The sequence below is a fragment of the Ailuropoda melanoleuca genome, chromosome 13 (assembly GCF_002007445.2).
Source record: "Ailuropoda melanoleuca isolate Jingjing chromosome 13, ASM200744v2, whole genome shotgun sequence".
In the NCBI taxonomy this organism is placed as follows: domain Eukaryota; kingdom Metazoa; phylum Chordata; class Mammalia; order Carnivora; family Ursidae; genus Ailuropoda; species Ailuropoda melanoleuca.
Genome location: NC_048230.1, coordinates 26,127,059 through 26,150,991, shown reverse-complemented (window position 1 = coordinate 26,150,991; position 23,933 = coordinate 26,127,059). Strand labels below are relative to the sequence as shown.

Here is a 23,933-nt window from a genome sequence, read left to right as displayed (position 1 = left end):
AAGGCCGCGGCTCTTCGTCTGCTGTGGCGGAGGGAGGAGCACTAAGCGCTCGGAACAGCCAGCACTGGGGCGTTCCCAGCCGAATGTTGGCCCCGCCCTTTCTCCAGAGGCTCTCCTCATTGGCCGGTGGGTGGGGCTTCATATGTACCGTATATGCACCAGTGCCTCTGGGTGGCCGGGAAAACTGGCCGTCTCATGAATTATGCAGAAGCGGCGTGTCTCAGCCAGGCTGGGGCTGGGCGGGGATTGGCTGGAGGGGCTGTAATTCAGCGGTTTCCGGAGCTGCCGCGGCGTAGACGGGGAGGGGGAGTCTGGGGTTCCGACGTCGCCGCAGAGCGAGCGAGCCCGAACCGGATCCTTGACGAGCACCCCTGCTCGGCGCTCTTTCTCCGCGTCTGCCAGGAGAGGCCCCGCGGCCTGAGGGAGCCCCGCAGCCCGCACCCCGGCGCAAGCGCAGCCCCGGCCTATCGGGCCCGAGCCCGAGAAACAGGTGAAGGGGGTGAAGGGTGGGGCCGCCCCCCCCGACGGCCCCCAGGCCTGGGGATTCGGGGGGGGGCGGGAGGGGCCGGGAACCTCTGCAGTGTTTGGGGGAATTGTGGATGGAAACTTCAGTGGGGCGGGGGGGAATACGTGGAGACGCGAGGGTCGATCTGAAGGGACAACTCCCGGGATGACAGGAGCGGGCCTCTGAAGGGACAGGGGGCGCTGGAAGGAAGTTTCGTTCTTTGGAGAAAGGGCAGACGCCGAGGAAGAGAGAAAATGGGCTTAAGGGGGAGGACAGTGGGGTGAGGGCACTCCAGGGTGGGGGTGGCAGGAGTAAGGGACAGCCCCCCGACTTCCTGCTCCCTGAGGCTCTGGGGACGTTCCGCCACAGGAGCAACTGTCACGCCGGCAGAGATCACGGGCAGAGGGTGGGGGTGTTGCAAAGAGCTTTCTCCCCTCTCCCCGGCGGTGCCCGGCGGCTCCCGGCTGAGCCAGTTCCTCGGCGTTGCCCTGTTCCCTCTCCTTTAGGAGCCAGCTCTACCCCTCTAGAGGTAGGAATAGGTGTCTTCCCCCTACAGTCCCACAGGCTGGTTGGTTGTGGGTAGGATTATTGCATAAGAATCAAATTTCCTGTAGGGAAATTGACAGTCTTGTACTCTCTTTAAATTCTCTCCCGTCTTTTTTTCCCCTAGATTAAACCTTGCTTCCCTCCTCCCCTTCTAAAAACAAAACGAAGCAAAATAAAACCCCCCATCAAGCCAGTTCTAGAGCCAAATAAACCTCTTTCTTCCTTGACATTGTTCTTTTATAAACACCTGGTAAACTTGGCCAGAAGATAAATAATTGAGCCCTTGCATTTACTGGATTGTGGTGTTGCTTAATTGCATAGGACGGAATGAACCAATCGAGAGTGGGAGTTTTCTGTCTTAGAGCCAAGATGTTGGGTAAAGGCAGAGGGAAACAAAGACAGGCTGGCCTTGGCAAAGCCATGTGTGCAAACTTTACCTGTGATTGGGGGGTGTGATTGGGCTTAAGTTAGCAAAATTCAAACTGTCATCCAAGTTGCTTTTTCCATGTTTAGTACACATCTTTCTGTGTTACATCAAGTGTGTGTGTGGTATTGACACACTTCTTTAAAAAAATTAAAATGTACATGAGGTGTATCTGCTGGTTTTTATCCTGTGTGCACCTACGGGCTATATTCTGTGTATGGGTTGTAACTTTTTGGCTGGCTGTGCTGGTAAAGCATTGGTTGGAATAAATCAGAACTATAAATCATCTCAATCTCTCATATGTGGATTTAGACTGTTATGACTTGATTCAGCCAAATTTCTGTTTTATATTAAATACGTCTGTGTTCTCTGAGTCGACACATTTATTTCCTTGTTATATGTGCCAGACTGGCGTACTAGCAGAATTTTTGCTCAGACATTTGCCTCGCGGGATAGGGAAAAGAAGTGTGGAATACCTGGAAAAAAATATGTTTTAGATATTGGAGGGTTGATCTTAAAGTCTATATATTAACGTATCCACCACAGAGAATCACTAACAAATTCACAGATCTTTTATTTCTGTATATAGTACTTTTGGAAGAATAACTGTTTAGAACTGTCCATAGCTATGACTTGCCACAAAGGGAAGATAGTTCACATGACATTAACCCCATTTTATAGATCAGGAACCTGAGGTCAAAGGAACAAGGCTCTTGCCTAAGGCAGCAGAGTGTCATAGTGGTAGAAGTTGTACCTTTGGTATACTTTGTGTTATTTTGACCTATCTATGGTAAGTATTAGGTCTTGATTTACAGTGAGTGTAGACCCTGCTGGGAAAAGTGTCACTGAAATTCTCACATCTATCTGGACAGTGAAATACCACCAGCAGGCTGTAAGACTCCAAAGGAGATAGCCAGTAAACAGGTGCAAAAAGTAGTAGAAATAGGGTGTGCTTAGGTTATTTTTCCATCTGCTGTGTCTAACTTGGGAAGTCACTATCTTTTTAGTCAGCGTAGCTTATCATCAGAATTTAGCTATTTGCTAATGGAGGGAGAGAAAAATGTCACTTAATCCAGAGTGCCTTGTGGCTGGGTCAGTGATCATTTGTGTCTCCAGAAAGGTGCTTTCTCCTCCCTGCCTCTGCTGGTCTTGACTTTCTGATGTGAGATGGGGCAGAGGTAGTGACCATTCCAGATGCTGAGGCCAGCACCTTTTTACCTTATGGTTTCCTCAGAGGTGGCATACAGATCAACAAATATTTGCTTTTTGCAACTTTGTGAAAGTTGCCATGAAGAATCAGAGGCTTTGTTCACAGGACTTGCAGTCCTCTGAGGGGACTCGATAAATGCTTTATCCCTATAGGGCAGCATGTCCTCAAAGAGGTGGTGAGGTGTTAAGCCTGTACCATCCAAGAAGGTAGCTGTTACGTATTAAAGTATATATATAGCACAGCTAAAGAACCTTTCCATTGCCCTGGAAAGTTCTGTTGGAAGTGCTGCAGTAAGTGCTACAGGTCTTCAGAGGAAGGAGAGGTTATGAGGCCCGGAATGGTCTAGGAAGTCTTCTTGCCAAAGAAGAGAGTTGATCTGGGTCCCAAATAATAGCTGGAATTTGATAGGTGTAAAGAATTGGGGGTGAGGAGGTGTGGTGGTGTAGTAGGAACAAAATCCTGGTAGATTATGAAGGTAGGTAGGGGAGGAGTGTCTGCTCATAAGAGGCCTTGAGGGGCAGACTCTGGGGTTTCAGGTTTTGTCCTGTCAGAGATTTGTGAGGCCAAGTGTTGGTGTTTAATTATGGAGTGCCTACTATGTGTCGGGGACGTGCCTGGCATTGGTTGATCTGTACAAAGTAGATCAGTGCCCATGGCCTCTGCCCTAGGGGAGTTGGCCTTGGGGCTGAGCCTGTAAATTGGGCCAGCACCCAGAGAGGTGTTCTGACTTATCAGACTCATGTGTTTAAGTGCAGAAGTGTCTTTTAGGATTTTTGATTGGCTATAAATGGCCACTCATTTTATGTCTTCCATATTTAAACGATTTTACTATAACTCTTGGGTCATTCATAAAAACCACCAAAAGAGCCCTTGAGGGACATCCCCAAAACTTGAAGGAGTCCTGGTGCCCGGAGCAGCCTTGGTGAGATCCAGCAGGATGACATTGTCGGGCAGTTTCAGTCTTTCTTGGTTATGGTGAAAAGAATTAATATTGCAGTTACACATTTGTCACTAGGAACCTTGGCTTACTGTGGTGCACTTTAGTCTGGGTGGCCACGTGGTACTTTGGTGGTCGGTAGTTCTAAATGTCTCTAGTTTTTAAAAGGAACAGCATGTGGAAGAATGAATTTCTGTTCTGCTCAGTTCTTTATGTTAGGATTATCACAACTCTTATGTCAGGCAGGCATTTTATTTCATTTTATTTTGTTTTAATTTATTTATTATCAGCAAACATTTTATACTGAGAGCCAATTACTGTGCTGGGCGGTATCCAAGGGTAATGAAATATGGTTCTTATTTTTTATGGAACGAGGGGCCTTGTGCGGACCAGGGTGTATGTTGCTTCAGTATGGACGCAGGGGAGGTGACAGGATAAGAGGTTCACATCTGATGCTGTGGAGTCTGACAGGTCTGGGATCAGATCCTGGATCGGCTACTTCCTCCTCAGAACCCGAATATCAGTTTCTTCCTTCCTTCCTTCCTTCCTTCCTTTCTTTTTTTTTAAAGGTTTTATTTATTTATTTGACAGAGAGAGAGACAGCCAGCGAGAGAGGGAACACAAGCAGGGGGAGTAGGAGAGGAAGAAGCAGGCTCCCAGTGGAGCAAGGAACCTGATGTGGGGCTCCATCACAGGACCCTGGGATCAGGTCCTGACCTGAAGGCAGGCGCTTAACGACTGAGCCACCCAGGTGCCCCTGAGTGTCAGTTTCTTATCTAAGTAGAGGATAGCAGTGCATATCTCCTAGGCCTGTTGAAAAGGTAGTGAGATAATATAGATAAGATGCTTAGCATAATGCCTGGCACACAGTAAGAACTCCATAGATCTCTAAGTTCTTACTAAATGTCCCAGAAAAGAGATTCATTCTCTTCAGGAGTGAGAAAAAGGCTTTATCACAGAGGGACTTTATCAGGTTGGAACTCCTATGAACGGGGTTTTGCAGGATGAATAGGAATTCTCCCCCCGACAAAGTTGAGTGGTGAACAGTTGCGTTCAAGGCCAGGGGACATGAATGTGCAGAGGCTTAAAACAGCAGAGGGTGTCCAGGGAGCTACAAGTGCAAGTTCTTAATTTAGGAGGACTCAACTGAGGGGAGAGGAAGCTGCCGAGCTCCGGCTCTTCCCCCTTCTCTTCTGTTCCTTATGGGTTCACATGTCATTAAAACTAAGTTGTTTGGTCCTGCTTACAAAAGAAATATATGCTATTACAAAACATTTAAATTTGTAGAACTATAGATTATGTGTATTTTATATATATCCTGTTAATAGTTGTATTAATGGTTAATGGTGTGTATTTCTCCAGATTTTTTGCACCTTTTCCTACTTAGCAATTTATCTTGGACATATTTATTGCAAATGTCTTTTGAATAGCCTAATAAAAAAACAGTAAGGCAAATCTACCCACAAAATACAATAAGGTTTGGATTATCTGGCTTTTCTTTCTGCTACCCGCACCCATAAGAATAAATGACTCTCTTAATCACTGAACTTTTACCTGTCCTTTGACTTGATAACTGCATTGGACAAGGAACTTCTTTTGAGCGTTCCGAAGGTAACATCGGAGTGTCAAAACGCTTGGGCCGTGTGTTTAAGGGTCTTATGATCCAGAGTTGCTGTAGGAGGTAAAAGAATGGGCTGTGAGGTCAGACTCCTTGGGCTTTAATTCCAAATCCAGCACCTCTTAGACCTTGGGTCAGTTGCTTTAACTTCTCTGGGCAGTTTCTCTAGCCATAAAATACAGATACTAGGCTTCATTGTGGGGAACTTGTGAGGATAAGCAAGATAATGTGTGTATATATGTATGTGTATATGTTTTAAAGATTTTATTTATTTACTTGAGATAGCACAAGCAGGGGGAGAGGCAGGCAGAGGAAGAGAGAGAAACAGACTCCCCGCTGAGCAGGGAGCCTGATGCGGGGCTGGATTCCAGGACCCTGGGATCATGACCTGAGCCAAAGGCAGACGCCCAACCAACTGAGCCACCCAGGCACCCCTGTTTATTTATTTATTTATAGTAGGCTCTATGCCCAAAATGGGGCTTGAACTCAGCACTCCTTGATCTAGGGTCGCATGCTGTACTGGCTGAGCCAGCCAGGGGTGCCCTGCAAGATAATGTATATAAAGTACTTTGCACAATGCCTGGCAGATAGCTAAAATTTGAGTGCTAATAATTAACATTAAAAACTGCAGTTATCTGTCTACCTACAAAGTCAGGCAAGTTATGATTCATGGTAGCCATTAATGACCCAAAGGAAAGAAGGAGTAATTGGGAGATTCTAACCTAATAGGAAAAAACTAAATGAACAGGGAGCAGGGGGATTTACATTGTGGTGGAGGAGGAGATGGAGGCTGTCACGTACAAGGAATAGGCAAACTGTTAATTCTGTTGACACGAATGCCCTTGTGATAGGTCTCTTTACATCTTCCAAAGCCTGTGATTGTGGGCCATTTATTTTAAGGAATATTTGACACCTTAAAAATGTATTACCACTTAGGAATTTGAACAGTCCCTTGGAGTTCCTAACACCAAAAGTGCACATGATGTTGAAGGTTTGCGGGGGAGACGAGTTAGACACGGAAGGTGGGGCAGCATACTGTTTGGGGGTGTGGCGCATCCCAAGCGGGGTTAAATGACCTGTCCAAGGCTAGGAGGTGATTTGTCCCTTTACATCTGTAGGTGTGTGTGTGTGTTTTCACCGGAGGAGTAGAGCTTTATTTTCTTGTCCTGTAACTTTACTTTGCAAACGCATCTGTATTCAGAATAGCCATGTGGTTAAGAAGAACCACTCAGCTTCTCCCTGAAACAGGTTTTCTCACACTGGCTTTCCAGTTCGGGATCGAGAAGCCAGGAAAGAAAGGCCGCCCCGTTGCTTCTAGCGCGTATGTGGGGCAGGAGGAAGCCAGCAGAGCTTGAAAGAGAAAGTAAACCTTCTGGTAAATACATGGCTTCCCTATTGTGGAGGAGGAGCACAAATTATTAGGGGGATGTTTGGGTAGTTTTTGTAAAAGCCATTTCTGAAAACTGATTGAGATTAGCGAAGGTGAGCTCAATGTAGGAAAACCCTGCCCAGTCTGGTGTTAACCACCTGTTTTCCCGCTTTGTTGATTAATATTATTAGTTTTCGGTATCCTGACCACTCATTCTGGTTATGAGAAATGGAGGATTTGAGTCTGAATTTGAGCACCTGCTTAGGTGAAAGCTTCCTAAAATGCATGTTTTTCGAATCTTTTCTAATGTTACTTTTGTTTTGCTGTTTAGCATATGCTGTTTTTATGACAGAATGAAAAGCATAAGACTTTCCTTTGTTCTCCCCTTCTTTCCCTGCCAGGGTAATCCTCAAAACTCCAAAGCCCAGATGTTAGCTGTGTCATTACCTCTCCTGTAAACCAAACAGAGTGCAATATTGCATTGAGTTAGCATTAAAATAGTCAGCCTTTGAATTTTTTTCTACTTGTGGTTTAGACACGATAAATATTTAATCTCAGACTGATTTTTTGTCTGACAAATCCGTTTGGTATTTGGGCCCCTTTTTATCAATATGCTTAGGGAAAGCAAATTTATTGAAACATTAACCCAAATAAAACATAATTAGGACAGTGACTGCTTTATTCATAGGGGCAGGTGGAATAATGAAGCATCCTGGAGCCAAATATCACTATTTATCCTTTTTTTAAAAAAAAGATTATTTATTTGTGTGTGTGTAAGAGAGAGGAGAAGGAGCAGAGGGAGAGGGACAAGCAGACTCCTGAGCCCTAGGTGAGGCGCTATCTCAGGACCCTGAGATCATGACCTGAGCCGAAACCAAGAGTCTAGGACACTTAACCAACTGAGCCACCCACGTGTCCCCCCCCCCCCTTTTTAAACAGGTATCACATTCTGTTTAATTTGGGAACTTCTGGGTTTTTTGTTTTTTTTTTTTGTGGTTTGCTTTTTGTTTTTTTAGAGGAGGAGAGAGAGAATGGCAGAGGGAGAAGGAGAGAGAGGATCCCAAGCAGGCCCCTCGCCTAGCGTGGAGCCCCATGCAGGGCTCGACCCCATAACCCCGAGATCATGACCCGAGCCAAAATCAAGAGTCAGACACTCAACTGACTGAGCAACCCAGGTGCCCCACAGATACCAATATTTGTTCTTAATTCTATGTGTTATTGTCCCTTTGCATTTAAGTGCATAAGTAAGAGTGGACTGTAAGTGGGCAGAAACACGTGGGACGCCATAAGGTCCTAATAACTGTGTTGGAGAATATCGGGTTCATGGAGCCATCTGAAATTCCTGTTTCTCAGTGTGCCACTGTGGTGCCAGACATTGATAGTGGGCGAGGTTGTGCCTGTTGGGGGCTGGGGGGGTGGTTTATGGGAGCTCTGTACTTTATGCTCAGTTTTGCTCTGACCCTAAAACTGCTCTAAAGAGTAAAGCTTATTAATTAAAATCCTATTTCTGCAGAAATCTCCAAGGTGCCTGGGTCAGAAGTGCCGTGTGATTCCCTAGACTTCTGCCTCAGTTTACCTTAAGCTTTACAATGAGAGTACCATTCTTATATACCCAGTGAGAATATCTTCCGAGTAAGGGAGAATGAGGCTGGAGGTAGGGGATAGAGAAAACCCACACACCATACAGTCTGTGCATTAAACTACTTCCCCTTTCCCTAGGAAAGATGAATGCTAGCTAGTCTTAACCACAGATTTGCTGCAAGAATATATCAGTTTTGTTTTTTGGTTCCAGACTCCAGTTTCCTTCATGGTAAAAGCAATATTTTAGAGAAAAAAAAGGAAAAGAAAAAGTTTAAATTAATCAGTACAAAAAGGTTTGTAGTAAGTGGAAAGGTTTTTTGTTTTTTACCTTATCCTCTCTTTCCCAGGGACAGCTAGTTACCCATTTCTTATTGTTTTCAGAGTGATTTCATTTGTATGCATGCAAACATGTTATTTTCTCTCTTTTTTCCCTTCCCAAAGAATGTAGTACATTATACACATAACTCTGTATCTTACTTTTTGTCACTTTGTTTATCTTAGTAAACACTCCATGTGAATATGTTTGTCTCGTGTTTGTTTGTTTTTAAGATTTTATTTTTAAGTAATCTCTACACCCAACTTGGGGCTCGAACTCATAACCCTGAGATCAAGAGTTGCACATTGTTCCGACTGAGCCAGCCAGGCACCCCTTCCTAGTGTTTTTAAGATCTACATAGTATTCTAGGCTATGGATGCCGTAATTAATTTAGATTTTTCTTATTTAAGTACAATCTACCTCCCCAATGTGGGACTCAAACTCATAACCCCAAGATCAAGAGTCACATGCTCTACTGGCTAAGCCAGGCAGGTACCCCTTTCTTTTAGTTTTTTTTTTTTTTAATAATTTATTTACTCTCCTAATGATAGTCATAGACTGTGGAATCTAAAGACAGAAAACATTGTTGTGGTAAATATCCTCATATTTGTTTGGGCACATGTGAATAAATCTGTACATTTATACTTTTAATGTCTTAACCATCACATGTATACTGTTTAGAAGTGTAGCTTTTCAGGGGCGCCTGGGTGGCTCTGTCGTTAGGCGTCTGCCTTTGGCTCCGGGCGTGATCCCAGGGTCGTGGGATCGAGCCCCACATCGGGCTCGCTGCTCCGCTGGGAGCCTGCTGCTTCCTCTCCCGCTCCCCCTGCTTGTATTTCCTCTCACTGGCTGTCTCTCTCTCTCTCTCTGTCAAATAAATAAATAAAATCTTAAAAAAAAAAAAGCAGTGTAGCTTTACGGTTAACAGAGTGCACATTCTTCTGAAACTTTAATTCTGGGGTGAACTCTAGCTATGGCATCAAATGAAATCCAATGTGTCACTTGGACAGGTAGAAATATTCCAAATTCCCACCCTCACCCAGGGCCATCCATGCACTCATTTTTTTTGAAAGCTTGCTGTTCATATACCTATGATGCTAGGGCCCAGCTTCCATAATTTCGACCGCTCCAGTCCTAAAACAACAGGCTATTTTGTGTCCTTGGGCAAGTGGGGCAGGAGCTGTTTTTGTTTCTGTATTGTTGCCTTGGATGGGCTGCTCATTGATGCTTCTGTTCGAGTTGTCTGTAGGAGCCGTTCTCAGAGTGTGGTCCACAGATCCCTGAGGGCCCCTGAGACCTTTCACAGGGGGTCTTTGATATCAGAGCTATTTTTATAATGTATTTATGTCTTTTACTTAGTTGGCATTTACACTGAACCCTAGTTATTATATGTAGTGCACTCCCAGGAAGAAAAACTGACTTCATGTAAGAATGCCCATGATACAGTATTAATTTCATTCCCTTTCAACTCTGGAGGATGTGCTTTTTTTGATATTCTGTGATGAAATGGGAGGCGGGCATAAAGCAGTTCTGCACACGGAAGTGTGATGGTTGTTTTAGAGAAGAGCGCTTATGGGAACATTTCAGTTAAAATCTCAAACTAGCTGCTTTTTTCATGAAAACACCGTTTTTACTTTGAAAGAATGGCAGACCTACTGGGATGTTGGTAGACGTTTCCCCAAAAATGAAGGAAGAGAAGCTGTCTCTTCAAGGCAGACAACTGACAATATTTGTTGCCAATGATAAAATTTAAGCTTTTGAGTGAATATTAGAATTCGAGAAAACGTGCGAGAAAAATTGTGAATTTGACAGCTTTCCCATATTAACGAATGGAATTTTTTTATGGTAAAACAAATGTGATTTTTTGATAGTTTATAATGAAATGTATCGACATTTGGAAGGTCTGTGTGTCTTTGAGATAGTGTTTTCCAAATGATTAATGCACGACATTACTAAATCATGCTTGGGAAAACATTCTATTCAAGATGCTGGATAGACTAATGGATCTCACTGCCCCTGATGAGTATGAAAAGTTAATTGAGATCCAACAGCATGCAATCCACATTGCATCTGATCTTTAAGAAATTACCACTTGTTGAATTTTGGTGTGGTGTTAAGGAATATCCAGAATTATCTGTAAAAGCTATTAAGGTACTCTCTTTCCTTTTCCAACTAGTGTGAAGTCAAGTTTTCTTCATCAAAGCAACGTACTGCAACAGATCGAATGCAAAAGCAGATGAGACTCCAGCTGTCTTCTATTAAGCTGGACATTAGAGAAATTTCTAAAACTTTTACAGTGTCACTCTTTCCACTAATTTTTTTTTGTTTTGGAAAATATAGTTATTTTTCATAGAAATGTTATTTATGTTAACATATAATAGGTTTATTATTTTTAAAATGAGTTAATAAATATTTTTTAAATTTCTGTTTTAATTTCTTTTCTTTTTTTTCTTTTTAAAAAGATTTTATTTATTTATTTGACAGAGAAAGAGACAGCCAGGGAGAGAGGGAACACAAGTAGGGGGAGGGGGAGAGGAAGAAGCAGGCTCCCAGTGGAGGAGCCCGATGCGGGGCTCGATCCCAGGACCACGGGATCACGTCCTGAGCCGAAGGCAGACACTTAATGACTGAGCCACCCAGGTGCCCCTGTTTTAATTTCTAATATAATAAATATTGGGAGATATAACCTTCATAAACAAATGCTCTTTGAGGTCCTTATTTTTAAGGTTGTAAAGGGGTCCTGAGAGCAAAATGTTTGAGAACCACTGGTCTAAAGATTTTAGTACAGGCACCTCTAGGGTATTTGTTTTGAAAAGAAAAGATTCTATGGTTTTTTGTTTTTTTTTAAGATTTTATTTATTTGACAGAGAGAGACAGTGAGAGAGGGAACACAAGCAAGGGGAGTGGGAGAGGGAGAAGCAGGCTTCCCGCCAAGCAGGGAGCCGGATGCAGGGCTCCATCCCAGGATCTTGGGATCATGACCTGAGCCGAAGGCAGACGCTTAAGGACTGAGCCACCCAGGTGCCCCAGATTCTATGGTTTTGACCCAGATAATCTGATTTAGTAGATCTAGGGTCATTTTAACAGGCAGTCACATATTCTGATGTAGGTGGTCCTTAGCTTGAGATATGCTGCTCTAAAGAACCGTAAGCTATAAAGTCTTTTTTCAGATTAGCAAAGTCACGTCCACAGGGTTTAGAAGTCGTTATTCTGGAGATAAAGGTAAATGGTAGACATGTAGTTTACTAAGGAAAAATGAAGATTCTTTCTCTCTTGTTCATTCTTTCGTTCTTTTTATTTATTATCTTTTTAAAAAGATTTTATTTATTTGAGAGTGAGAGAGAGGGAGAAAGAGCACAGTCAGGGTGAAGGGCAGGGGGAGAAGCAGACTCCCTGCTGGGCAGGGAGGCCGATGCAGGACTCGATCCCTGGACTCCCGTATCATGACCTGAGCCGAAGGCAGATGCCCAACCAACTGAGCCACTCAGGTGCCCTATTTATTTATCTTTTAAAAGATTTTAAGTAATCTCTACACCCACTGTGGGGCTCAGGTGCCTGGCTGGCTCAGTTAGAGGTGCATATTGCTCTTGACCTCAGGGCCCCTGGGTATTTCTTTTTGTTTGTTTACTCTTCTTAGTATTTATGGACCTTAATATCAATGAGGGGTGGATTATGACTATCAAAAAGATCATGACTTTACCAGATTAATGTTCAGTGTTGTTTTATTGATAGACAATACGTGAACATATAAGTTTCTGACTGCTTTGATTAATTTCAGACATGTCTTTGTAATAAGTGTCAGACATGTCCCTCTTTCAGACATGTCTTTTTTAAATATTATTTCTTAAAGATTTAGTTTATGTAATTGTTTTAGAGAGTGAGCATGGCGAGGGGAGGGGCAGAAGGGGAGGAAGAGGGACAAGCAGACTCCTGAGCCTGACATCACAACCTGAGCCAAAATCAAGAGGTGGATACTTAACCAAGACTGAGCCATCCAGGCATCCCTTCAGACATGTCTTCATAATAAAGTTTTATTACATGTATCGTAAGTAAAATTCTTATTTTCCTTTCTTCTTATAATTGCTTACATAACCAATTCAAAGAGGAATTTACTTGTCAGAGGTCACACAGAGATAAGACTTACAAACAGATAATTGGATTCCATTAGCCTGGGAATTTGAAGACTCCAAGTTTGTGTTGTGGCTCTACCATTATCTTTGTGATTGTTTAACATTTCTGTCCTTATCTGTAAAATGGGAACAACAACCTATTTGATAGAATGGTTACAGTATCTTGACCACCTCAGGGTTCCCTTTGGCTGAGTGATTGGGAAATCCAATGTGAATTCATGCTTCAGGCCAGGTTCTGTATGGGTGTGATTCTAAGTAGTTACTCTTTCTCTTTCTAAATCATGTCCACAACCTCACATTTTTGGGTTATAATTTCATGAGTAATTGAGCCTTTTCATAAGCTCTTATGTAGATGCTAATGGATAAGATCAGCTCTTTTCTGGGTGCTTATATCATGCGAAACTATGATGTACCTGAGGTGACTTATTTTTCCAAGTATATTATTCATTTTGAGAAGACTTGATAGAAAAGTTTTCTTAATTGAGGGAAATAGCTCATCTTCTATCTGGAATAAAATTTAAGCTTTGTAGGTCAGATTTATCTTTAAAAGTCCTTTTCATAAAGCTCAACTCGTACATTAAAAAAATTAATATATATACACAACATGCACATATAATATATAAACTATATAAATATATTATTAAATATATAAATATATAATATAATATATTTATATTTATTATATATTTATATTATTTACACATAATATATTAATATATTATATGCTATATTGTTATATATTATATATTTATAAATATATAAATATTTATGATTATAAATAAATATATGATAATATATAATATATATTTATTTATATTTGTTTATATATATATATATATATATATATAAAATATATTTAGAGAGAGAGTACACATAGTGGTGGAGGGGAGGGGCAGAGGGAGAGAGAGGGAATCTTAAGCTGACTCCATGCCCAGCGCAGAGCCCAATGGGAGTCTCAATCTCATGACCCTGAGATCATGACCTGAGCTGAAATCAAGAGTCTCAGATGTTAACTGACTGAGCCACCCAGGCACCCCTGTAGACTATATATATATATTTCTAGAGCCATTTCAGGTTCATGGGAAAATTGAGCAGAAAGTGTAGCATTCCCATATACCCTCTCCCCGCCCCACAGTTTCTCTGATTGTTAACCTCTTGCATTACTGTGGTACATTTGTTACTATTGATGAGCCAGTATGTATTTTTTAAATCTCTGCACCAAATATGGGGCTCAAACTCACAATCCAGAGATCAAGAGTCACATACTCCACTTGACTAAACCAGCCAGGTGCCCCATGAGCCAATATTGATACATTATTATTAACTAAAGCCCACAGTTAACATTAGCATTCACTTTGTTGTACATTCTATGGATTTTGACAAATATATCCACCATTACAGCATCCCATAAAATAGTTTCACTGCCCTAAAAATCCCCAGTGTTACACCTATTCATCCCTCCCCCAAACCATGGTAAGCAGCTCATTTTTACTGCCCCCATAGCTTTGTCTTCTCCAGAACACCATATAGTTGGAATTATACGGTATGTAGCCATTTCAGATTGTCTTTTTTCACTTACCAACATTCATTCTAACCACTCCATGTCTTTTTATGGCCTGACAGACGCATTCCTTTGTATTGCTGATTAATATTCCATTGCCTCTAAGTCCCACAGTTTATTCATTCACCTCTTAAAGGACACCTTGATTGATTCCAAGTTTTGGCAGTTACGAATAAAGCTGCTATAAATATTTGCGTGCAGGGTTTTGTGTAGATACAGGTTTTCAACGAATTTGGGTAAATACCAAGAAGCGTGATTGCTGGATCATATGTTAAGAGTTTGTTAGTTTTGGTGCTGCTGGGTGGCTCTTTTGGTTAAGTGTCTGGCTTTGGCTCAGGTCATGATCTCGGGGTCCTGGGATCGAGCCCTGGGTTGGGCTCTGTGGTCAGTGGGGAGTCTGCTTGTCCCTCTCCCTCTGCCCCAACCCCTGCTCATGCTTCCCCCCCCCGAAAAATAAATTATTTTTTTAAAAAAAAGAGTATGTTTAGTTTTATAAGAAACTGAAAGACACTCCAAAGTGTCTGTACCATTTTGCATTCTCACCAGCAATGAATGAGAGTTCCTGTTGCTCTACACCCTCACTAGCATCTGGTGTTGTCAGCATTTTGGATTTTGACCATTCTAATATGTGTGTAGTGGTATCTCATTGTCATTTTAATTTGCAGTTTCCTGATGGTATATTAAGTAGAGCATCTTTTCATATGCATATTTGCCATGTGTATATCTTCTTTGGTGAGGTGCTGTTCAGCTCTTCTGCCCATTTTTAAATTGGGTTGTTTTCTTATTTTTGAGGGAGTTTTAAGTGTTCTTTGTATACTTTGGATATATTTAGTCTTTCTTCCTTAAAACTTTTTTAATTGGCATAAATTTCTCTCCTAGAATTCAAGGTGATATAGAAACAATCTTTGAGATGTTTGTGGTTACTATACTGAGGAACTGTCCTTACAGGGAAATGAAAACTTACCTCCCCCGCCCCCCAAATTTAATTTTCAAATTCTCCTGGGTCTAGATGGGGCTAGCCAGAGAGCTAAGGTCCAGAGTATAGACTTAAATACTGATCTTTATGTTTAATCTCTCTGCCCTTACATAGAGTATGTTGGGTAGAATGCTGATTCCTCCTTAAAACCTGGACATTTCTGACTCCAGGTAGAGTGGAATAGTGGAGAAATACTGGAGATTTCTAAATCTTCTTCGGGAGAAGAATCACTATTTCTAGAGGTCATTCTCCTAGGGCCCTTTTAAATTGCTTTCTTTGGGTGGGGGTATGTGTCAGATTAAGGGACAAAAGTGAGAAGATACTTTTTCAGGGGTTGGTTTCTTCTAGGCAGAAAAGTAACAAGAGTGGTTTGTGTGCCTTTGTGATCTTGGTGGATTTGTCTTGGGTTTCAGAAGCATTAACCTCATCGAAGGAAGGGCTAGGTATGGTGGGCTGGAGTGTCACCAGAGACTTCTGCATTTACCCGATTGAATGGATGCTGTCACCATTTTGCTCACCCTTTCAGTGGTATAGGACACAGTTGAACACTTTTTTTTTTAAAATACTCAGTTGGCTTCTGTAACAACAAATTCCCTTGGTTTTTTTCTTCAATCTTATTGGTCTTTCCCAATTTCCTTTCCTGGTTCATCCTCTACCTAAACACTGTTTGAAGGGTCTCAGCCCTCTGGGGCTTTCTTTTCCTTCCTTTTTCTATATTCTGTCCTCAGGTTATCTTATCCATTACTTTGGCTTTAAACATCATCTCCATTCTGGTGATTACCAAGGGTGCCCAGGCCTCTCCAGGCTCCCAGTTCCTGTGTCCTGGTGCTCACTTGACATTTCCCCTAGGACGACTTGTAGTTGTGTCCTGTTCATCTCGTCTAAAACATAACTCTTGAAAAACTTTCTCACCGCAAGCTTGGGTGCCATTCTCCCCGCCCAATTTCCCCCCATCTAAATAAATGGCGTCAGCATCTACCGCACTGTGCAAACCAAAAATCTGGAAATAGCCTTCATTCCCCTGTTTTCTCATACCTCTTCTTCTCTTCAGTTATCTGCAGTCCTTTGGCGCTACCTCAAAAGTTTTCTTAAATTCCTGTTCTTGTCTCATCCTGACTTCTGTTCTAGCTGTGTGGTAGACTAGATACCCTGAAAACCCTCCTGGGCAGAACACCAAGAAATGTTGCCTAAGCATAGGCCTGCCCATTTTAACATATAGATCTACACTATCTTTTTGGCCCTGGAAACTCCAAGCTGAGATTTTTTTTTCCTTTAAGATTTTATTTGTTTAGGGGCGCCTGGGTGGCACAGCGGTTAAGCGTCTGCCTTCGGCTCAGGGCGTGATCCCGGCGTTATGGGATCGAGCCCCACATCAGGCTCCTCCGCTATGAGCCTGCTTCTTCCTCTCCCACTCCCCCTGCTTGTGTTCCCTCTCTCGCTGGCTGTCTCTATCTCTGTCAAATAAATAAATAAAATCTTAAAAAAAAAAGATTTTATTTGTTTATTTGTCAGAGAGAGAACAAGCAGGGGGAGCGGCAGGCAGAGGGAGAGACAGGCTCGGCTCAGAGCAAGGAGCCCGATGTGGGACTGGATCCCGGGACCTTGGGATCCTGACCCAAGCCAAAGGCAGACACTGAACCTGCTGAGGCACGCAGGCGTCCCTCCAAGCTGATATTTTTACATCAAAAGGTCTGTTTTCCTTTAGAAGCCAGGACAAATATTTCCTTCCTCCAAGATGCCTTCCCTGACTATCTCAAGTTTGCCAGCCTGACCCCAGTCACTCACTATCCTGTCATCTTTACTGCTCTTATCGTAAGTGGTAATTACTTCCTTATATACTTGTCTGTCTTCTTCCGTGACTTGAGGAGGGCAGAGACCTGTCCTGTTCACCATTCCATACCTTGCCCTTGGTTCCTGACAGTGTGGTTTTTTTTTTTTTTTTTTATGAATGAACAGATGGATGAATGAGTCAAGTAAGGAGGTTCCTTCTGAGAGAAGATAAAATGTGCCTAAATTTTATGTTGGTATTAGGCATTTCACTTAGAAAACATAATTGTTATAATTTTCATCCAAGTAATGCATACAAATAATTTAGAAATTGAAGAACACTGAAAAACTTATGTTGAAAACAACAATCCTCTGTCCCGCCCCTCCTTATTTCCAAGCATTGCTTTCCAGACTGCTACTTTCCAACTATTCCATGCTTCTCAGTACACTGCTATTTTTGACCTCTCAGAATTTTAGGTACCGTTTAACTTCCTGTTATCATTGGTGAGGATGTATTTCTTTCACCACCGCTGTTCCTTCTCATCCCTCACAATAGAGTGGTCATAAATTTTAAGCCAAAACTGCTAATCATGTGTTTTATTTTGGCTAAAGATTGTTCACTGGTAAGCCGAGAAGTGTACTATGCTCGTGTTTTCTTTCATATACAAATACTTGTCTTTTTCTGGAGTTAATACTTTTATTTTTAAAAACTTGTTTAATTTTCTTAAACCAGTTGTCAGCTTCCCCAAGTGTTCTAGCAGGTTTCTCAAATGCCTGGCAGTTTGCTTCAAATGCTTAAAACACATTGGCAATCTAGTCTTTACGTTCTTGGCTATCACCCCCACCCCCAACCCCCGTCCTGCTGCAATCAAGGTCTCCTATGTTGGATTCCCTCTTTCCGAGATCCCATGTCTTCCTCTTTCTAGCTTTACTACTTCATTTGTTGAAGCACATATTCCAGTAATGCGCTATCAAGAAGAGGTGCGTGGAGGGGCGCCTGAGTGGCACAGCGGTTAAGCGTCTGCCTTCAGCTCAGGGCGTGATCCCGGAGTTATGGGATCGAGCCCCACATCAGGCTCTTCTGCTATGAGCCTGCTTCTTCCTCTCCCACTCCCCCTGCTTTGTGTTCTCTCTCTCACTGGCTGTCTCTATCTCTCTGTTGAATAAATAAATAAAATCTTTAAAAAAAAAAAAAAGAAGAGGTGCGTGGAAACTCAATTTTTTGATAAGTATCTGAAATATCTTTATTCTTTCTTCGCACTTGAATGATCATTGGAGCATTGAATCATTTGTTCATCATTTTGAAGGCACTTTGGCTCAATTATTGGCTTTAAATCCTTTAGTGTTTGTATTGAAAGTCCAATGATGAGATGCCTGGGGGGCTCAGTGGTTAAGTGTCCGACTCTTGGTTTTGGCCGAGGTCGTGCTCTCAGGATCATGGGGTGGAGCCCTGCATCAAGCTCCACGCTCAGCATGGAGTCTGCTAGGGATTCTGTCCTCCTTCCCCTGCCCTCCAGTCCACCAATAAATAAGTAAATAAAATCTTAAAAAAAAAAAAAGTCCAATGCTGTTCTGATTTGTGATACTCTCTGAGAGACCTAGTTCTTTTCTCTGGAAGCTTGTATAACTTACTTATTCCCTCTCTCAAAATTTCACAGGATGTGCTTTAGTGTGGGTCAGTTTTCATTCATTGGATTGGGTAATAGTTGGGCCCCTTTCAATCTGGAAAGGGAAGTTCTTATTTTTTTTTTTTTAAGATTTTATTTATTTATTTGACAGAGAGAGACAGCCAGCGAGAGAGGGAACACAAGCAGGGGGAGTGGGAGAGGAAGAAGCAGGCTCCCAGCGGAGGAGCCCGATGTGGGTTTGGATCCCAGGACTCCAGGACCACGCCCTCAGCCGAAGGCAGACGCTTAACGACTGAGCCACCCAGGCACCCCTGAAGTTTTTATTCTTTATTTGATTCCCACCTCACCCTTTTTCCCTTCTTTTTTTCTGGGAATCCTCTTGGTCAGAAATCGGATCTTCTGGACAGATCATCGGAGTTTTGTTTTGTTTCCCCTCTGCTTCTATTTTCCATCTTTTTTGTTCTGGAGTATATTCTAGAAGGTTTTTTTGGCTCTATCTTTCAACCCATGTACTTAATTTTAAATTCTGGCTGCCATTTTTAATTTCAAGAGTGCTTTTTCACTTGTCATTTTCTTCATGTTCATTTTCATCCTAATCCTGTTTAATGTGCATAACTTGTCTCTTTGAGGATACTTTTTATAGTTCCGTGATATTTTGTTTTGTTTTGTTTTTTAAGTAGGCTCTGTGCCCAGCTTGGAGCCCAACCCCGCGGCCTGAACTCACAACCCTGAGATCAAGACCTGAGCTGAGATCAAAAGTCGGTCTCTTCACCAACTGAGCCACCTAGGCACCCCTAGTTTTGCGAAATTTTTATATGCTCCTAGTATTCTCCTATTTCTGGGTCCCTCTTGTGTTCATCCCTCTCTGTCTTTCTCTCTCTCTCTCTAGTATGTTGGAGGTTTTCTTCAAAAGTGTAATAATTCTTAGGGGCACCTGGCTGGCTCAGTCAGTAGAGAATGTGACTTTTGATATTGGGGTTGTGCGTTTAAGCCCCACGTTGGGCTTAGAGCCTACTTCAACAACAACAAGGTTGGTCTTCTGTGCTTGTTGGGCTTCACTGTGGGGTGACTGGGGAAAGCCCTGGCTCCCGGGATTCTGGAAGCTGATGTATATAGCTTCTTACCTAATCTCTGTTGTTTTAGTTAAGTGACTCTCTTGCCCTCAGCTGTGTCTGGTATCCCCGGGTCCATACTTGGCTTTCTCGAGGCAGTGAGTCCTTTTGTCTCCTGCTGGGTTCAGAGAGAGGTAGTTATTTGGAAAAATCTCAATTATACTGATTTTTCAACCAGTTCTCTTCAAACCTTTCATCTCTGCCATCAACCATACCTACTCCCTCCAACTTTGAGCTCTCTGGGGGTCATACAGCACAGCTCTGGCTGGAAATCTCTTCTGCAGGTACTTACTGTTTAGTTTTCTCAGCTTTACTAGGTGACCTTTACTAGTGACCCTGTCTTCACTTGCTGGATTCTAGAAGCTTTTGACACCTTTTGTCCCCTGTCATCTCATTTCCCATTCTTCATCCTTGTGGGTTTATACCCATTGCCACTGCTTTACAATCACTTGAGTAAGCTTTTGGGTGATGGTTAGCCCGGAGTCATGTCCTCTTGAGCTTGTCTGTGTTTCTACGTCCTATTCCCTGTGCTGGGACTGGTTACCCCTTCCTCCGTAGCATTACCACCAGTCCTGGAGAGCCTTGTAAAGGATCGGCCTTCTCACATCACACCATTCCATTTATACGTGATTATCTAGTTACATGTCTGCTTTTCTTTCAAAACAGTATCTTCGTTGACAGTAGGGACTAGATTGCCCAACTCCCAGGAGCATCATTTGCCTTGTAGTTTTGGAGTTATGTTCCAGGGGTGCCCCCTGAAGTTGTGCATCCCTCTTGGTCTGGTAGGGACTACGAATTCTTCGTTTGGTGTACTCCACAGCTTGGCAAAGCACCTGGTAAAGAGGCAATCAGGTGTTTAGTGAACCAGTGACACCTCTACATGTGGCCACATAAATGTCACAGGTGGGCCAGAACACCTGTGGAGTGGGGACATAACTAGGGGGACCCTAGTTCATAAGACGATGTTGTGTGTATGAAAGTTGCTAAGAGAGTAGATCTCAAAAGTTATCCTCACAAGAAAAACACATTTGTGAGTATTTGAGGTAATGGATGTTAGCTAAACTTGTGGTGATCATTTCATAATACATACATATATCAAACCATTATGTTGTACACCTAAAAACAATATAACGTTATATGTCAGTTATATCTCAGTAACACTGAGAAAAAAGGAAAGAAAACCTCCGAGAAGTGATGTATTTGGTGTCTCTGCATTTTTATCTAGCGAGGTCACAATTATGTGGTATTTTTTTTTTCAATCCCAAAAACAAAATACTTCTCTTTGAGAGAAAAACAACTATGACCCTCTTTTGCTGCCTGGATAGATGATTTTCTCTTTGCAGTCACATGTCTTTTCCCCTCTAACCACATTTTTCCAGTTACAAAGTTTACGGCTCGATGCACTCCTTGCCTCTTAAGTCATAGTGTGGTGGAAAGAACCGTAAACCAAGTCAAGAGGCTGTCCTGTTGGATATTATTCCCCATGTTCACGTCAGTGGTCTGTTTCTATGTCTGTCAAGTGAGGAGGTTGGATTTTATATATTTTAAGAGCTCTTAAACAACAACAATTACAAACATATTTTTTGTTATTGAGTTGGAGGCCAAGTGTCTTGAGGGTAAAGCATTGAAAAGCAGGCAGTTGATTTACTGTGTAAAGAAGTTTGCTATTGATTCTAGGTTGTCTCTTAGACCTTTCACTTTGGGACTATGTCAAAATAAACTTACTCATCCAAGTGGTTTTATGTTTTATGAAGTGCCTCATTTCAGTGTCTACCCGTCAGTATTAACTTAGGGTACAATTTCTTAGATTCCCAAATACTACCAACAGGCACATGTCATGAAATACCTTCTTTTAGATGTTGACAGGGTACGAAAGTCTGGTTATTGCAATTTAAGGAGAAACAACTTTACTTTATATCAGTTTAGCTTTTTATTTAATTTTTTAAGTTTTTAAAAAAATTAATTTCCTTAAGTAATCTCTAAGACCAACATGGGGCTCGAACTCACAATCCCGAGTCACATGCTCCACCAACTGAGCCCATCAGGAGCCCCTAGCTTTATATTTAAAAACAGTTTTTCTTTTGAGGCCTACATTTTAGTATAAATTCTTCTGTTGGGAAGTGTTATGTATTTGCTTGTCACTTACAGTAAATCTGCATGAATTATTGCACCTGTTAGACCAGTGTATGCCCTTCAATGAAGTTAATTAGCTTCTTAAGGTATTTTCAGACCTCTCTGTGCCAGAAGTATGTTACAGATTTTTTTAATTTTTTTTTAAGATTTTATTTATTTATTTGACAGATAGAGACAGCCGGCGAGAGAGGGAACACAAGCAGGGGGAGTGGGAGAGGAAGAAGCAGGCTCCCAGCGGAGGAGCCTGATGTGGGGCTCAATCCCAGAACGCCGGGATCACGCCCTGAGCTGAAGGCAGACGCTTAACCACTGTGCCACCCAGGCACCCCAGATTTTTTTAATTTTTAATTTATTAATTAAAAAAAACTATTTGAGAGACAGAGCGCAAGCAGGGGGTGGGGGAGGGATGGAGGGAGAGGGGGATAGAGAATCCCAAGCAGACTCCATGCTGAACACAGAGCCCTTGCAGGGCTTGATCCCACAACCCTAGGTCATGACCTGAGCCAAAACCAAGAGTCGGATGCTCAACTGATGGAGCACCCAGGTGCCCCGTTACAGATTAAAAAAAAAAAAAAGTGTTTAATTTTATTCATTTAGTCAACAAATATTTGAGCATCCTCTAGGCACTGGGGAAGTACAGAGGAAAGGTCTTTGCTCTTATGGAGCTTACATCTCTAGCAGGTGGTGGTGGAAGGAGTTAAAAAAGAAATACATGGTGTGTTAGAGGGTGCTGAGTACCATGAAGAAATATTCAGCAGGGGCACATGGGCTCTCTTCGATGGAGTGATGTGAAGGGGAATTTGTGCAGAGGTCTGAATGACGTCAGAGAGCGAGCCACGCAGTAGTCTAGGGAAGAGCTTTCCAGGGAGGCATGGTGTGTTCCAGAAGCAAAAAGAGGACCAGTATGAGCAAAGGGGGGAGCAGTGGGGAAGGAGGTCAGAGAGGTCTCCAGAGGCAAAACGGGTCATCTGGTGGGCTGAGGTAGGAGTTTGGACTTAGGTTTCCTGAGTCAGTTCCGAACAGAAGAGTAGGATGATGAGACTTCTGTTTTGAAAGGGTCTGTAATGTGGAGATTAGACTGTGGTGGGACTAGAGTGAGAGCACCAAGACCAGTTAGGAATCTAGCACATTGGTGGGAGCAAGGTAAGAGATGGCAATGGCTCAGATTAAGATGGTGGCAGCAGAGGGGATGGTGGGAAGTGCTCACATTCTAAATACATTTTGAAGGTAGAGCCAACAGGATTTGTTAATGGTTTGGATGTTGGAGGGAAGAGGAGGAGAAGAGAGATTGGAGTCAAGGGTTATTTTATTTTTTAAGATTTTGTTTATTTATTTGAGAGAGAGAGAGAGCACACAAGCAGGGAGGAGGGTCAGAGGGAGAGGGGGAAGCGGACTCCCTGCTGAGCAGGGAGCCCAGTGCGGGGCTCGATTCCAGGACCCTGAGATCATGACCTGAGCCGAAGGCAGACACTTTGGGTGGCAGACTGAGCCACCCAGGCGCCCCATCAAGGCTTATTTTAAAAATTTTTAGCCTGAGCCCGTGCAAAATTGGAGTTGTCATTTGCTAAAATGGGGAAGTTGGCCAGGAGAGGTCTTTAATGAGGGGGTTGGTGTGGGGCACATTAAATTTGAGCTCCTTGCTAGACATCCAAGTGGAGATGCTGAGTGGGCAGTTAGGTATGACTCTGGAGCTCATGAGAGGGGAGGGGATAGGGCTGGGGATGTAAATTTGGGGATTTTCAGTGTGTAGATGTCATTTTGAAGGAGTCGTTTTGGATGAATCACTTAGTGCACAGAGGAAAGAAGAGGTTTACTATTAAAACGGTTTTAAGGGGTGTCTAAGTGGCTCAGTTGGTTGGGTGTCTGCCTTTGGCTCAGGTCTCCCTGCTCAGTGGGGAGCCTGCTTCTCCCTCTCCCGCTCCCCCTGCTTGTGCTCTCTCTCGCTCTGTCAAATAAATAAATAAAATCTTTAAAACAAAACAAAACAATTTTAACAGTGGGGCACCTGGCTGGCTCAGTCAGAGCAGTGTGCGACTCTTGATCTCAGGGTTATGAGTTTGAGCCCCATGTTTCACGTAGAGATTACTTAAATAAATAAAGCTTTAAAAAATAAAATAAAA

At 42.6% G+C, this 23,933-nt stretch overlaps 1 protein-coding gene across 5 annotated transcripts in view; it reads left to right on the top strand.

Annotated features, from left to right (window-relative positions):
* The first annotated feature begins 264 nt into the window (after positions 1 to 264).
* STAT3 (signal transducer and activator of transcription 3) overlaps positions 265 to 23,933 on the top strand; it is a 66,849-nt gene continuing 43,180 nt past the window's right edge. For 2 of the 5 annotated variants that reach the window (XM_034641687.1, XM_034641686.1), the window contains exon 1: positions 265 to 490. The gene's annotated coding sequence lies outside the window, so the exon portion shown is untranslated. The remainder of the gene's footprint in view (positions 491 to 23,933) is intronic. The other 3 variants (XM_034641685.1, XM_034641683.1, XM_034641688.1) reach the window with 3 other exon arrangements.